Raw genomic sequence first — 15,745 nt, forward strand, 5'->3', positions numbered from 1 at the left:
AATTAATGAAGTATTCTGGCCACCATTCGATCCCCTCAGACCTACTCGACTCGCAGCACAGGACCACCCGTAAGCACTCCCTGTCTTCGTCTCCTCGCCAATAACCATGGCCTCGGAACCCCGCTCGGGTCTGTTCCGTCGCCCAGCTTACAGCATCGTGTCCTCTGTCTCTCACCCCCCTCGCGCCGACTCCCCAAAAGCCCGCCAATAATAGCTGACAGATCCAGAAGAGAAAATAACATCTATCCCAATTGGTTAACAAATGAATACAATTCTTGTTATCAGTAATTTTAATCCAAACAAGCTGTGAGAGAAAACACTTATTATAATGATATAACAATTACAGCATGGAAACAGGCCATCTCGGCCCTTCTCGTCCATGCCGAACACTTAGTCTCACCTAATCCCACTGACCCGCACTCAGCCCATAACCCTCCATTCCTTTCTTGTCCATAACAAAGAAGCATTCTTTTTTTTAACAAAACAAAGAAGCCATTTTGATTAACGTACGCAGTAGCAATAAAAGAAGAACCCCCCCCCCCTTTACAAATAAAATGTACTTTAAACTTTGAAAATGGAAAAGTGTAACCTGTTTATCAATAATATTTAGGAAATGCAGAAGACAGACTATACAGATAAATATGTGTTTTCTTTTGCTTAGATCCACCCCCACTGTCTCAGATTCCCGACGACAACACCCCACCACCATTGCCATTCCGCCAATAGATTAAATACAGTGATATATTGAATGACCATAATCCAGGATCTTCTATGTCAATTCTTTTCACTCTTCCTGCATTCTCTGTTCTGTTTATTTTTTGTACTTGGACAGGACGTACTTGCAGGGGGTCTGTTCTATCAGTACCTCACGCATCTGTGGAACAGGAATAGGTGAAGAAACACGGTCAATTTGCACTGTCAAACAAGAGAAAATCTGCAGATGCTGCAAATTACAGAAGATCCTCAAGGATCTCAGCAGCCCAGGTAGCACCAGTGGAAAATGTTTTGGGCTGAAACCCTTCAGCAGATCATAGGACAACTAGGATCCCTACCATCCAAGCCATGCTCTCTTCTCACTGCTGCCATTGAACAGAAGGTAGAGGTGTCTGAGGTCTCATATGACCAGATCAAGGATAATTGTTACGCTGCAACCTTTGGGCTGCTGAACCAACATGGATAACTGCACTCATATCAATACTAAACTGAAGCCACAACCTATGGACTCAGTTTCAAGGACTCTACAGCTCAGGTTCTCATTATTATATATTGATCTATCAATTTACAATGACCCCTAAAGTGTTCAGCCTCCAACATTTTGTTCCCCTAAATATTACAATCAGCGATTTTGTTCAATTAAACTGAGCATTTTTATTTGTGAATCACATGCTCCTTTTTTTCATACTAGAGCCCAAAAACAGTGAGAATTGGAACGCATGAGAGCATCAATAATAGTCTTTTGCATGGAGACTGCCTGGCCTGCTGAGTTCCCTCAGTAATTTGTGTGGAATTTGCACTGTGTTGGGTTCATGACCCCTAGCAGGACAGCAGAACACTTGCCTCATCCCAGCATCATCCACAGAAATCCATCCATATGCATTGAGAATCTCTCTCCTTCACAACAGGAATCACATCACCAAAACACAGGGAGACTTAATCCCTTCCAAAACAGATCATTAATTTTCCTCATTAATCAACAACCAACCCTAAACTCATCAGGTGTTGGAAATCACGTTCCAACATACAGATCAAGGACATCTCCCCATGAGGCCATCAGGGGAATCAGCGCTCCCATCACACAGGGAATCTTTTCCAAACCTACAAAGATCGCTCACTCTGCATGCAAGACTATCCATTTCCTCTGGTTCCTGCCTAAACCAGAAATAACTCCTTCGTACAAAATAAGTATTCCCCGTTTCCTTGGTTGTGGATAAAGCCAATTATTCAGATCCCAACCCTTCCCCTCTGAAAAAGAAAAAGAACTATGCTGTATACTGCACTTCCAAAAAGAAAGTTAGGGACCCTTCTCAACTCCCTCAGTCTAGGGTATTCCATAAGTCCCCTTATAACAGCTAACTTCCTTTTCCTACATCAGAAAAGAACTAACCATCTTACAGACTGCCTTTCGCAGTGCAGTGTATCCCTGTCTCTTAAACAGAGCAACACTTTTCTCCCCCAGACCCCACCCTCTTCCCCATCTAGTTCCAACAAAGGTTCTCTCAGCTGAAACAAAGTCTGGTTCGCCTTCCCAGTGCTGCCTGTCCTGAAGGGCATTTACAACCACTTATTTGTGTGCATTCTTCACCCACTCCTCTACACCACTGGAAACCCAAACATCAGACTGGTGGAATTCCCACATACCGCCCAGCCACAACCGCATATTCAATTTCACAAAACAAGTGAGATTGCCTCTTCCTTTACACAACTTGGGAAATACTCTTCTCTCCAAATCTGAGGGAAGCACTTCAACTAGTACCATGGAAAACCTTCTACTCTACAAATCAAGGGAACCAGAACAGCTCAAAGTGAAGGATAAACCATCTCATCAAACACCAGTAAAGTCAGAAAGTGATCATCAGCACCACTAAACTCTGGCAACTGTAGCTGAGTGGAGATGCCAGTCATTGGAAAATATGATGGGAAACTGGCATCTGGGAAGGAGGGACCATTGCTGACTGTGGAACAAACTATGAAAATGTGGGATGGTTAATCCATGATGATGGAGAGCTGAAGTAATATTATGGAAGGGAAATAATGTTAACCACAATAACTGGGGTTAACTGGTCACTGGGCATTCTCTCCAATTGGCAGAATGAGAGATTAACTGGTTTTCCACTAACTTGTATAACATGCAAAGGCGAGATGTATAATCATACAATTACAGCTTTGATTTTTGACCATTATCCCAGATTCCCCACCACAGTAACTCATCACCAGCAACCCCACCCATTATCCAGTGATGCATTGAATGATCATAATTCAGGATCCAGAGAATCAATTCCTTTCCTTCTTCCTGCATTCTTGGTTCTGTGTAACCATAACACATGGACAAGCCTTACCTGCTCTCTCGGCTTCTCACCTATTGAATGGACAGTCAACGGTGTGAGACAACTGAAGAAACACCGTTAAACAGCACTGTGTGGCGATGATGACTCAGACCAGGACAGCAGATCCACCGGCACACCTCCTACATCACCCACAGCATCCATCACTGGACATCAAGAGATTGACTCTCCTTCACAATAAGAATCACACCTTCTACACACTGAGGGAAACCCATTCCTTTGGATTCAGACGATTTGCGTTCCTCATAAATCAACCTGCAACACTACACCTACCAGGGGAAATGACCTTTCAACACACGAGCGGACACCCTGTGCTGAAAGTCCATGGAAATCTCTGTGTGTGGACATGAGAGGAATGATCTTCCCCATCACACCCGGGCATCTCCGCTTTCAAAACAATGAAGCCCCCTACACTCCACACATTCAGGACTTTTCCCCTCCTCCAAACAATGACAGTCTCTGCTCCATAACAGATGTAGCTCCTTCGCCCAAAATAAGGATTACATTGTCTTTTAACTGGGCAGGACAACATTTTCATCTCAGGCCACATATTCCAGCCCCCATAATAAAATGGAATACTACCCACAACCTCCAAAGAAACCAGGGAATTCATTTCATCAACCTCAATCCAGATCAGGGGTTCCCAACCTTCAGTCCACAGTCCCTCAATTAATGGGAAACTTCCATGGCATAAAAGCAATTGGGAAACCGTGAGCTGCATGATTCCACTCAACATCATCATGTGTATCCCATGAATGTTCAATGGTTCAATATCTGAGAAGGTACACAAAACACTATCTGAAATCTGTACTCTTCTCAGGCATTCACAACCACAAAGAATGAATGACAGAAACCATTAGAACCTCAAAGCTTCTGCCCACTCCCATAAATAAACCAAGAAAAGCATCAGCCCCCCACCACCACCCACCATGCAAGCAATGCAAACTTTTCTACAAATGTGATTTGCCATTGCCTTCTTCTGGACTGCGTCTTTACAAAATCTGTTATCCCATCCTTTGTCAATAAACTTCAGATTCTGGATGCAATCAAGATTTGTGATTTGCACCAGCTGTTCATACGACCAGTCACCACCTGCACCCATGGTTACACATGACCCTAATCGAGGGGCTGAGCAGTGCAATACGTCAGTGGTCCCCAACCTCCAGGCTGCGGACCGATAAATTGCCACGAAGAATGCAGCGGTAGCCAGAACGCACCCAGCACATCTTTAAGAAAAAAGCCGAAATAGACAAGCTAATTAATTGCTGATTGAATTGCCTCTGATCTCGGCTGACATTGTCGCAGCGATTTCGTCACCACTCTGCGACCCATGCTACTGCATTTTCATTGTTCACAAAATTGTCGCTTCTACATTAGAACAAAGAATCACTGGGCTTGGGTGCACGGTCTCCGGAATACTTGTGTACGGACCACATGGTTGATCCTGCGTTTTCTCGTGAAACTCATTCCACTGACCTCATAACTATTTTCCCCGCCTCCGGCGTTCTCCACTGGCATCGCGAGGCAGAGCAAAGAGGACATCTGATCATCCACCATGACCGGCTTGCAAGGATTCGGGATGACTGCGATGTCTTTTGTTCTTGCACCGGCTGAGCTGCCCTCTCGCTGCTTCTAGGACGATGCCGTGCCCCTTTCTCGCATCTGATTAAGCCACGCTGAGTAAGAATATCCGTCCCAAAGAATCTCCATCCTCGAGTAAGAACCTTCATCCCTGAGTAAGAATCTTCATCCTTGAGTAATTATCAACAATGTCTTTCTCGTCTGCATAACAGCCTATGTGTTTCTTTCTTTCCATCTATCTATCTATCTATCTATCTATTCATCTATCTGGCTGGCTGTCGTCTGCTGTCTGTTTTTGTCCATTTGTCACTCTAACTATATGCTGCTGTGTCAGCTATTGCGAATTTGACCCAGCAGAATTCACAAGAAGATTATTAATGAAAAGCACTTGTGGAGTTTGTGAAATGATTATTTTCTCAGTCTTACTGGACCGATTTTCAAAGGCAGACTGAATGTCATGAGCCATTAGCTAGCGTGTCGATAGCTAGCAATCTCTCACTTGGTGCCCCAGATTTAACGGCGTTGATGGTATATTATTGGAGGGACCTGGAGTGCAATAGGTAAATGAAGGTTCACATGATGGCTGAGGAAATGTATCACTGATAATCAACTAAAATGAAAACTCAAGTTTCTGCCCTAATGTGGCGTCTGGACACACAGAGTAACAACGTACAACGAAAGATTCAAGAGAGGATGAAGATTAGCATCAAGTACCCTTCAGTTCCCGACCAGCGAAAAGCTCCAGCGTCATTTTTCCAACATAATAAAGGCTGCCATCCAAGTCTCGACACTACATTTCGCTCTGTTCCTTTAAGAATCAGACTGAAATTGTTACCTGCCACCTGCACTAATGGGAAGTCTGCGCTTAAAGTTCGCCTACAGAGTACCGAGTGCTCACTTGTTCTCCACCATCCATAGCTCTCTGATTACATCGGCATGATCATAAGGCTCCCCATCTCCCCTTCCGGTAGAGTAGCAGCACCTCCCACCACCCCCCATACCAGACTGTGATGCAGCCTGTCAGAACGCTCTCCAGAAGTTTTTTGATTTTATTCGTTAATCTCCTAATGAAGTACTGTATAGTCGCTGTTTTGCCCTCTTTATAACGGCATCGATATGCTGGGACCAGGTTAAGTCCTCAGAGATCTTAACACCCATGAACTTGAAACTGCTTACTCTCTCCCCTTTTGATCTCTCGATGAGGATTGGTTTCTCTCTACTTCCTGAAGTCCACATTAAGCTTTTTCGTCTTTCTGACGTTCGTTGCAATGTTGTTGCTGCGACACCACTCATTGACATATTTTACCCCTATTCGCCCTCTCGTCTCCATCTGAGATTCGACCAACAATGTTTGCATTATCAGCAAATGTATAGGTGGTATTTGATGTGCACATTTGCTGACTCGATATGCACTTGGATGTAAGGAAGATCGAGGGATATGGACATGATAGGAAGGAGAGTTTTGAGTTTGAGTGCCTTTGATTTGCTTTTTAGCTGGTTATGGCAATATATTGTGGGCCGAACGGCCTTTCACGCGCTGTACATATTGAGGCTCTATGCTCTTTGATATCTGTAAATTTCTTCTACATTTTCTTTCCACATGTACAAACTCGCGTTTCAAGCAGTGGGCTCTAGTGGCGCAATCGGTTAGCGCGTGGTACTTATATGACAGTACACGGCGGAGAAATGCCGAGGCTGTGAGTTCGAGCCTCACCTGGAGCACTTGTGTTTTTTAATGCTTGCAACGCCCGGGTGACTTGACAACTCTCAAGCTGAGCATTCCACTGAAATGTTACATTTGATTTTGTGCTTCTGAGACACCCTGCTTATTATTTGTGTTTAACTTCGAATCGATGCACCTTTTGATTTTGATCTGAGAAGGCGAGTGTGAGTTTACAAGCGTTGCAGGAGATCCTGCCTTATTCACTAAAAGGCATGTGCCCGCAGGGCTACAGACAATCTCCCTGTTTGGTTCTTTAGTTCAACACGCGTAGCCTCACTTCCCGTTGTTGAAAGTGTCTGAGCAGATGGTTTCTTTGCTGAATCAAGGCATCACGCGTAACCCACGTTCCTGTCTTCTTAGTTCAATTAACCAAATGGCGAAGCAACGAACCCTACCCTTCCTGAAGCCATGCTTATGAAACCCTCTAATTACACCTCACCTTGGCTCGTTGTGCTGTCGAGTAAACTCAATATTCACTTGCTTCGGCGAATTTCTCTTCTCTCTCTCTCTCTCCTCTCTCTCTCTCTCTCTCTCTCTCTCTCTCTCTCTCTCTCTCTCTCTCTCTCCTCTCTCTCTCTCTCTCTCTCTCTCTCTCTCTCTCTCTCTCTCTCTCTCTCTCCCCCCACCCCCTCTCTCTCTCTCCCTCAACATGGATCTGCAAACTGCATTATTTCTGGACCTAATTATAAAATAATTCTCGCATGTCCAAAGTTCACCAAGCCTCTGTTAAAGAGACGACACCGCCCTTGATTCTACTGACGTCCTTCCGGCTGGAGAGAGATCACTCCACCGCGACCTCAGAGCTGATCAACTTGCCCCTCCGTTCCTGAAGGCTGTGGTTACCAATATAATTTTCGTTCACAAAAGGTCGTTTAATTGGCCGTTAATGTCTTGGTCTGGTTGCGATCCGAAGGAACAGATTGGACGGTGATCATTAATGAAATATCAGTGTGATGATGTGTCTGGTGTCAGTGCGGACTCGGTGGGACGATTGGCTGTGATTCGTTACTTCACAGCTGACATCATCTCACAAGTAACCCTGGCTTGTAACGCGTCCTGTTGTTTATAAATGTATCGGCACATGGTTCACTCACTAGTTTCAATTAACTTATAATCTGAGGTGATGAGAACGGATGAGAGAGACCGGGTGAGAAATCTTAAAGGTACTGTTAAATTTAGCACGTGGGCCGAATCACCACCCTGTGGAGACTGCCGGAAGCTAGAGTACCGAAGTTGTGTTAATTCCTTGCCTCATATATGCAACATAGTTCAGTTAACTGTTACACGTCGCGCCTTAACCAACACCCCACAGGAAATTGTTAATACCTATCTCTCTATATGGCGCATAAATGTAATACTTGTCACTGAAAACGGAAAGGAACGATGGGCAATGCTTTGTACTTATTGCTGTTCTTCAGAGCAGGGCGGGGAGGGGGAGCTTCGGATCATTGCTCAAGAGCGCAAAGCATTGAGCGCTTTGCAGGGTTTCTGTGGTGTAGTGGTTATCACGTTCGCTTCACACGCGAAAGGTCCCCAGTTCAATCCCGGGCAGAAACTTTGTTTGGGCTTCAGTGCTTCAAATGAACTTGAGACTCAACTTTTCAGTTTGTGTTCAAGTGTGTTGTATCCATGTGTAATTATAATGCACATTCGCTTTTCTATTAGTAGCGCATTGTATTTCAAAACTGGCAAAGGTAAATGACAGAAAGAAGAATTAACAGTAATTATATATAATTTACCGGAGAACATAAACGGATTTAAACCTAAGGAGGTTCGTGGATAACGTACACTGCGTAACGGGAGAATTAGCCTTCAAACCTATTGTCATGTATTGTCGCATGAGGATGCATTGTGGTTTCAACGGAGCTCGCATCTCAGATGTTCCCATCCAGAGAAACATCAGGAAGAATAAAAGTGTGCTGCAAAATTTCAAAATTTTAAATTGCTTTCGTTCACCCTCCCCCCTGTATTCCACTCCTTCCTCGTCTCACCAAACAGACATCTGTTCATATTCTCCACCACAATATTCTAGGTTTCAAATTTTCAGTCTGCCTCCCCCAACTCTCTCTCTCTCTCTCTCTCTCTCTCTCTCTCTCTCTCTCTCTCTCTCTCTCTCACACACACACACACACACACACACACACACACACACACACACACACACACACACACACACACATTTAATCTCTCTGCATCTCTTTGTTTTCTCCGTCGCGAGCAGCATCACAGCCACTCCATGTTGTTTACGCCGCGGTGGAAACAGTTGGTAACATCAACACCTAATACTTTCAGGATTCGAATTTGCGATCTTCCGGTGATATTGCAGCGCAGACAGGAGTCAAATGTCTTACTATTGGTATCGCACATTCCATTTCTGTTAAAGATCCAATGAGGAAGGTCTGATCACAACGCTGAAATCGGGTTTCTGAGGGAATGTCGAAAAGTCTGGGTAAAACCTTCCAGTATAATAACAGTAATGTAGCGCAAGGAAATGGGGTACTGTGGCACTGTTTATTTTGGGACGAGGTGACGGTGGGAGATCGCATATCGGTACAGAGTTGGGATCACGGCCCTTTTCAATATATCGAAGTTGTTGTGATTCCATGTAAAATTCATACATGGGCGAAATATCCCACGCCTGCATAAAGGTCAGCAACTGGCCGTGGAGGTTCTTCCGCAAACGTGAACGTCAAGAATAAATACTTATCTCGGAATACGCTCCGCCCCTGTCTGAACGCGCAGCCCGTGTAGAGTTACTCCGAAATAAATCCCGATCATTCCTCGATTACGCTCTTAACTCTAACACCTTATTAAAACCTTACGGTCTCTCATTCTAATCAAACTGGCCACAATTATATTGTTTAACATTTCGGCAACATAATGACCAGTGATGCTTTACCCCAGGATCCCCACAGTGATGTGAAACGTTTGATATGTATGCCACTGAAAAATGATCAGTGAAAATGTATCCTGGGATATTAGTGGAGTCCAGGAGAAAAATAACACCTCTCCTTTGGACGTCAAGGAACAGATGGATGGTATATTGACAGTGGCAATTTGTCCTGCTCAGCAGTCACGAGTTTGCATGCAAAATTCCATGGCAACATTTGAGGTTTTATGTTTTTTTGGTCCGGATATTGTGGCGCTTTTCCACCGCCTCATGTCCAGTGGCATGCAAATGTTCCAGCAGCCCTGGTCAAAGATTGTGTTACTGTGAATAGTTCAGTGAGTAGAAGAGGAACTGAACTCCAAAAGTCATAAAGTTAAAGATGAAACATTCTTTTCAACATTTTAAGCACGATTAGTGCATACATTTTGCTTTGTACAATTTTAGAGTGAAGAAAAGGATAAGAGCACCATGCAAGAGTTTGGGCACTCCAAAGATTTGAGCTCTCAGATAACTTTTACCAAGGTCTTAGACCTTAATTAGCTCGTTAAGGCTATGGCTTCTTCATAATCGTCGTTAGGAAAGGCCAGGTGATGTAAATTTCAAAGCTTTATAAATAATCTGCCTCCTCAAATTTTGTCCCAACAATCAGCAGTCATGCTATTCTCTATTCAGCTGCTTAGCACTCTGAAAATTAAAATAAATGATCCCAACAAAGCAGAAGAAGGCTATAAGAAGATAGCAAAGCGTTTTCAGGTAGCTGTTTTCTCAGTTCGTAATGTAATTAAGAAATCATTTTGTAATTTAGTGTAATTTTGTGTTTTTTTCCTGACACTGCCGCTGTAAATGAAACTACTTGCACTATAGAGTATTGTAAACCTGACTCAGAATGTTTAAAGGAGATGTGCCTTGCAATCCCCTTTCATATTCACATTTTTGAGTGCCTGGAATGAATGCCAGGGGTGATGGCGGAGGTAGATGCCATGCGCGATATTAGATACCACACGAATATGAGGAGAATAGAGGGAAGTAGACCTTGTGAGGGCAGATGGGATTGATTTAGTAAAGCATGAAATTACCAGGTCAATTGCTTCAGAACAACGCAGTGAGCAGAAGGGCCTGTTCACGTGTTGTTCTTGGTGCGATATCACAGCCGGAGTGCTGTGTGCATCTCTGATCGTCCGCCTCAGGAAGGATGCATGGGCTTTGTTACCGGCACGGGAGGGCTCGAGTCAGATGGAGTCTGGGAGGTGACGGTGCACTGATCTCAAAACTCATGCAACACTGACTCTCTCCTCAGCCACAGCAGGCCCCACTGTCACGATTCAATTACAGGATAATGTAAATGGTGACAAATGACAAAAGTTATTCATAAAGGGAGGTCAGCGGGAGACGCTAATGGAGTGAATACTGTTTTAGATCCGCTCCATAACCTTTACTTTTTTTAACCTTTGATCACCCTTATCCAACTTATTTTTACCTACACCAAAAGATTCTTGCTATTTTCTTGGGCTTATCGTTAAGAGTTTTTTGTGAATTTTTGAAGATATGCAAACAGAAATGGCTCTTAGATCCAAAGGACGAGAACCGGGGCGCAACCCGAACGGTAATGGAAAGAAGCAAGCTCAACCACAACGCACTGAGCTAACTTATGAACTGCTTATGGAGGTTTTGGATAGAAAATTTGATGAACTACAACAAGTTTTTAAACAAGATATAAAGGCTTTTCAAGATTATATGGTTAAGACGTATTCAGTAATTAACCAGCAGCAAGTTCTTATCGTGTCTCTGCAAGAAGAAGCTCGGAAACGAGATTTGACAATTGAAAAATTGCAACAGGATTTAATTTCGACCATTAAATTGGTGGAAACACTTAAAGCCAAGAGTGTCGACTTTGAGAATCGGTTCAGAAGACAGAACCTGCGTATATTTGGTCTCCCAGACGGCATAGAAAAAGGTGATCCTTCGAAATATTTTGCTCAACTTTTAAAAGATGCGTTCCCGTCGGTTTTCCCAGAGAACCCCCCGTTACTTGATCGAGCTCATAGAATTTGGCGTCGATCATCGAGTGTTCCAGCTAAACCTTCGGTTGTAATTGTCCGGTTTCATTATGTACACGACAAAGAACTACTTATTCGTGTGGCTCGGCGGGCTGGGATGATTAAATTTCAAGATTATTATTTCCGTTTGGTTGATGATTTTAGTCCTGAAGTTATGAAAAAAAGGCTTCTTTTTAACCCTCTGATGTCTGAATGTTATGAGAAAAATCTAAAACCTGCGCTCTTATACCCTGCGAAGCTTAGAATCTCTCCGTCGAATGCTCCACGCCAGGTTTTCCTTTCTACATCTGAAGCGAGAAAGTATCTGGAGGAGAACTTCCCTACTGCCATAGACACTACTCTCTAATAAATGAGTGATTCTGATCGTGTAAGATGGTTTTCGGCTCCTCAAACCAGAGTTAGTCTCTGGTTATTGGTGTAGGTTTATCCTATACTTCATATTTAAGTTAAAGTGTGTTTTCGTTATATTAATCGCTCTGTTTTATACACTTTAACCATTATACTATATTTTTGACTATTATTTCTGTTCTCTTGAAGGTATATTTTTAACCTTTCGAAGGGAAATTTTTTTTTGTTATTAAGATGGTGGTTTTTTTGGAAAAATATTCTTGGTTTTGTTTAAGATGGCGTTATTTTTTCTTCATGTCTTCTTTCTATAATGCATCGCTTATCATAGATTAAATATTTCTTGATTTGTTTGGGTTATAACCCGATTTATAAGCTTTTAGTGATTATATTCTTTTTTTTACAACTAACTATATTAAGAAGTGTGGTTTTTAGTATAGTGATTATAATTTTTAAAGTTAGGGTGATTTATATATATATATATATATATATATCCTTTATATACGGAGTGGTCTTCAGCTGATAGGGGGGTAGAAAGTCTCATTTTTTTCCTTTTTCTAGCCATATTTTGGCTTTTTTTCTTTTTCCTGTGAGGGTGGGGGATGGTCTGTTTTCAAATTTTATTTTTCTTTTGCCAGTTTATTTTAGTTTTTTCATTTGGGCTGTTTTTGAACTTCAAATATGTCTACGATGTCGTCACATACGGGTCCGCTCTTTATTTTTGTTCCTCTTCCGGGTGCATGAGTTTATAATTTGGTTAACCCTTTTTATACCAAAGGGTTGATTTTAGAAGCATGGCTCAGACCATTAATTTTGTGTCTTGGAATACTAATGGTTTAAACCATCCGATTAAACGAAAGAAGATCTTCAAAGTATTCCAAGGACAATGCTCATATCATTTTTGTACAAGAAACTCATGTGAGGAAGGAGGACAAATATCGTTTTTTTAGGTCATGGTGGGATCAACAGTATCATTCCAATTCGAATGCCAAAGTAAAGAGAGTTTCAATTTTTATTGACTCCTCTATTGCATTTGTTCAACATGATATCCTTTCGGATCCGAATGGTAGATTTATGTTAATTACGGGTTTACTTTGTAATAAAAAGGTTGCTATGGTTAATGTTTATGCTCCAAATGTGGATTGTCCGGATTTTTTAAGTGCTTATTTACTTCTTTACCTAATATAAATGAATATAAGTTAATAATGGGTGGTGACTTTAATTGTTGTTTAAATCCTTTGATGGACAAATCTATATCTATTCAGACTTTACCCAATAAGTCGGCCACTTGTATTAACTCCTTTTTGACTGATAATGGAGTTTTTGATATTTGGAGATTTCGGCATCCTAACGACAAAGAGTTTTCTTTTTTCTCACATGTTTATCATTCTTATTCGAGAATTGATTATTTTTTTATTGACTCTTGTTTTATTCCATCGGTAATTGGTTGTAATTATGATATTATAGCTATCTCTGACCATGCTCCATTAAAACTTTCTATTAATTTTACGGATACAGCTTCTAATGTTAGACAATGGCGATTTGACTCTACCTTATTGCAAGTTCCGGACTTTATTACATTTATGAAGGAACAGATCGATTTCTTCTTTACAACTAATTCCACGGATGATATTTCTTGCGGAACACTTTGGGACACTTTTAAAGCGTATATATGTGGACAGATTATCTCTTACTCTGTTGGTCTGAGAAAACGCATTAAGAAGGAAACTCTTTTATTGGTTGAAAAAATTAAAGAGATTGACAAGAAATATTCGATCACTCCTAGTAAGGAGTTTTACAAACAAAGGGTTGAACTTCAAACGGAACATAGTTTATTACTTGCATCTCCGACTGAAAATCAATTATTGAAAACCAGATCTGATTTTTATATACATAGTGATAAATCGGGTAAACTGTTAGCTAGTCAGTTGAAGAATGTTTTGGTTAAACGTCAAATCACTAAGATTCGTCAGCAGAATGAGGATTTGACAGTTAACCATGATGAGATAAATAAGTCATTTCAAGACTTTTATACCTCCCTGTATCAATTTGAATTCCCTCAGGATCATAATACCATGTGTGATTTTCTTGGGAAATTGAATTTTCCAAAATTATCATCCGATGATCTTTCAATATTAGATACTCCTATTACGGAAGCAGAAATTAAAGGGGTTATTTACTCAATGAATTCTGGGTTAAGCACCAGGTCCAGATTGGTATACTGTAGAATTTTTTAAATGTTTTTATGCTACTCTTTCTCCTTGGTTATGCAGGGTTTTTGAAGAAGCAATTAGATTGGGGAATTTGCCACAATCCTTTTATAGAGCTTCCATTTCTTTAATACTGAAGAAAGATAAAGACCCTACTGACTGTGCATCCTATAGACCAATATCTTTATTGAATGTAGACTCCAAGATATTTTCCAAGTTACTGGCTTCCAGGCTGGAGAAGGTATTACCCCAAATTATTTCGGAAGATCAAACCGGTTTTATTAAAAATCGCTATTCTTTTTTCAATGTTAGGAGATTACTGAATATTGTATATACTCCTTCACATAGCACTTCAGAATGTGTTATTTCATTAAATGCGGAGAAAGCATTTGATAGAGTTGAATGGCCTTACTTATTTTATGTGTTGGAGAAGTTTAATTTTAGTCCGACATTCATATCTTGTATTAAACTGATTTATCACACTCCAGTAGCCTCGGTGTTTACTAATAATCAAAGATCTCCCTTTTTTCGTTTAGTTCGGGGCACTAGATAAGGCTGTCCTCTTAGCCCATTACTATTTAACATTGCTTCAGAACCTTTGGCAATTGCCATCAGAGAATCACAGGATATTTCGGGTATTAATCGTGGGACAGATATTCATAAGTTATCTTTGTATGCAGATGATTTATTATTATTCATTTCTAACTCTGAGAAATCTATTCCAGCAGTTCTATCATTGTTGGCTCAATTTGGTGAGTTTTCTGGGTATAAGTTAAATCTTAATAAGAGTGAATTGTTTCCTTTGAATAGACAGGTCCCAAGTTATGGAAATTTACCTTTTAAATTAGTTAATGACACTTTTACTTACTTAGGGATTAAAATCACAAAAAAAACCCATAAAGAATTATTTAGGTTTAATTTTTTACCCTTAATTGATCAGATTAAATGCTTGTTTACTAAGTGGTCACCATTATCTTTATCTCTGATAGGTAGGATTAATGCTATTAAGATGGCTATTTTACCTAAGTTTTTATATATTTTTCAAGCGGTACCAACTTTTATTCCGAAATCTTTTTTTACTAATGTTGATTCAAAAATTTCCTCATATATATGGCAGAATAAAAATCCCAGGTTAGGTAAAATATACTTACAGAAGACAAAGAAGGAAGGTGGGTTGGCATTACCTAATTTCAGATTTTATTATTGGGCAGTTAATATTAGATATTTGTTATGCTGGTTGAAAGACTGGGATGGATCTTCTGGCACTCATTGGGTGAGTTTGGAAATTAAATCGGTACCAAGTTATGCTCTGGGTTCTATTTTAGGGACTTCTCTCCCTTTTGCTCTTTCTAAATTGCCGAAACGAATTGACAACCCGATAGTTAAACATACTTTACGTATATGGTTTCAATTTCGGAAATTTTTCGGGTTGACTCAATTCGTTTTAAATATTCCTATTGTATCTAATTGCTTTTTCCACCCTTCAATTATAGATCAAGCTTTTTCGGCTTGTAAAACTAAGGGATTACTAAGATTGTCTGATTTATTTTCGGACAATTGTTTTATGTCTTTTGAGCAATTATCTAATAAATATAATTTGCCTAGATTTCATTTTTTTTTAGATATTTACAGATTAGGCACTTTTTAAGTACGGTACTTCTTACGTTTCCAAATTTTGTGTCTTCAGATATTTTGCAGAGTTTGTTTGAATTAAACTCTTTTCAAAAAGGGCTTATATCAAAACTTTATAATATAATTATGAAGATACGTTCAGAGTCCCTTTATAAGACAAAAAATGATTGGGAAAGAGAGCTTAATCTTATCATTCCTATTGAGAATTGGGATAGAATTCTTCAATTAGTTAATACATCATCTAT

General features: G+C 40.7%; 1 protein-coding gene and 2 non-coding genes across 3 annotated transcripts in view; all 3 read left to right on the top strand.

Moving 5' to 3' along the window:
* Nucleotides 1–15,745, top strand: part of LOC140724037 (uncharacterized) — a 388,007-nt gene that overhangs the window by 162,926 nt on the left and 209,336 nt on the right. The gene's annotated exons all lie outside the window — the stretch shown is intronic.
* Nucleotides 6,272–6,365, top strand: trnai-uau (transfer RNA isoleucine (anticodon UAU)). Its single transcript has 2 exons — nucleotides 6,272–6,309; nucleotides 6,330–6,365. It is a non-coding gene; the product is annotated as a tRNA-Ile (tRNA).
* On the top strand, nucleotides 7,851–7,923 carry trnav-cac (transfer RNA valine (anticodon CAC)). Its single transcript has one exon. It is a non-coding gene; the product is annotated as a tRNA-Val (tRNA).

The sequence above is a fragment of the Hemitrygon akajei genome, unplaced genomic scaffold, assembly GCF_048418815.1.
Source record: "Hemitrygon akajei unplaced genomic scaffold, sHemAka1.3 Scf000154, whole genome shotgun sequence".
Taxonomy (NCBI): domain Eukaryota; kingdom Metazoa; phylum Chordata; class Chondrichthyes; order Myliobatiformes; family Dasyatidae; genus Hemitrygon; species Hemitrygon akajei.